Source organism: Acanthisitta chloris, unplaced genomic scaffold, assembly GCF_000695815.1.
Source record: "Acanthisitta chloris isolate BGI_N310 unplaced genomic scaffold, ASM69581v1 scaffold39292, whole genome shotgun sequence".
Lineage (NCBI taxonomy): Eukaryota > Metazoa > Chordata > Aves > Passeriformes > Acanthisittidae > Acanthisitta > Acanthisitta chloris.
Genome location: NW_008659502.1, coordinates 1,545 through 2,481, shown reverse-complemented (window position 1 = coordinate 2,481; position 937 = coordinate 1,545). Strand labels below are relative to the sequence as shown.

Sequence of the window (937 nt, the reverse complement as noted above, 5' to 3'; positions counted from 1 at the left end):
AAGCACAGCACAGGGCTATAGGAAGCCACACACAGTACTTGGAAACTGCAGTTCAGGTCTGGTAAGCCCAACTGTAACCTTGCAGCTAGCACAGGAAGGATTTTCCTTTCATTGCTACAAAACTGAAGCATTGTGTTCTGTTGTAGATCCAGGGCTGGTCCCCAAAAGAAGGGACAAACTGGAACTGCCAACAGCAGCTGTCCTTAAGGGGAAACTTAAAGGAAATATTGTTCTCATACACTCATATAGAACTGAGAGTGTTTGAATCATTAAAAATTGGTTGAGCACCTAAACACTGTAAGCTAAGCTATGACCACAAGGCTCTAGCATTCCACACCTATCTTGGGCCAGGTTGAAAGCCTCAAATATCCCATATGAACCTTTCCTGTAAAGGCCAAGCAGTGAAATCCTGCTCACTTGATGCCTTCATTCCAGCTGTAAAGACCAGAACTATTTTAAGATGGTCTAAGACACCTATAGCCTAAGACAGGCTTTGCTCCTATTTTCCCTTCCTCCTTTTCACTCACAGTCTTGTAAAGCCCTGGGCCAGACTAAAGTGAACTAAACTGGTTACCCTGATTAGTGTTTATGCCTCTGGGGGGAGCAACTCATTTAACGAGCTTCAATTTTCAATCACATTTCACGAGTTTCACTCGGTGCAGACACCATGACTGAGAGAAAACCAAAACTGGGGGTTGTTCATTGGAGCAGGCTAGAAAAAACATTTTCAAAGGACTGTGAAACAACCCTTTGTATTAAGAAGCCCTGGTGTAGGATGTTTGCTCTAACATTACAAATTAATCTTTCAAATACTTCATAGACAAGATCTTCAACAACGTGTAACACATGACATCCAACCCACCTCAGAAATCCCACAATCAATTTAACCTGCTAAGATTTAAGTCTGGAAATACATCAGAAGACTAAAGCACTCCAA

At 42.2% G+C, this 937-nt stretch overlaps 1 protein-coding gene across 1 annotated transcript in view; it reads right to left on the bottom strand.

The window, feature by feature from the left end:
* HDAC11 (histone deacetylase 11) overlaps window positions 1–937 on the bottom strand; it is a 26,119-nt gene that overhangs the window by 24,886 nt on the left and 296 nt on the right. The window lies entirely within an intron of this gene.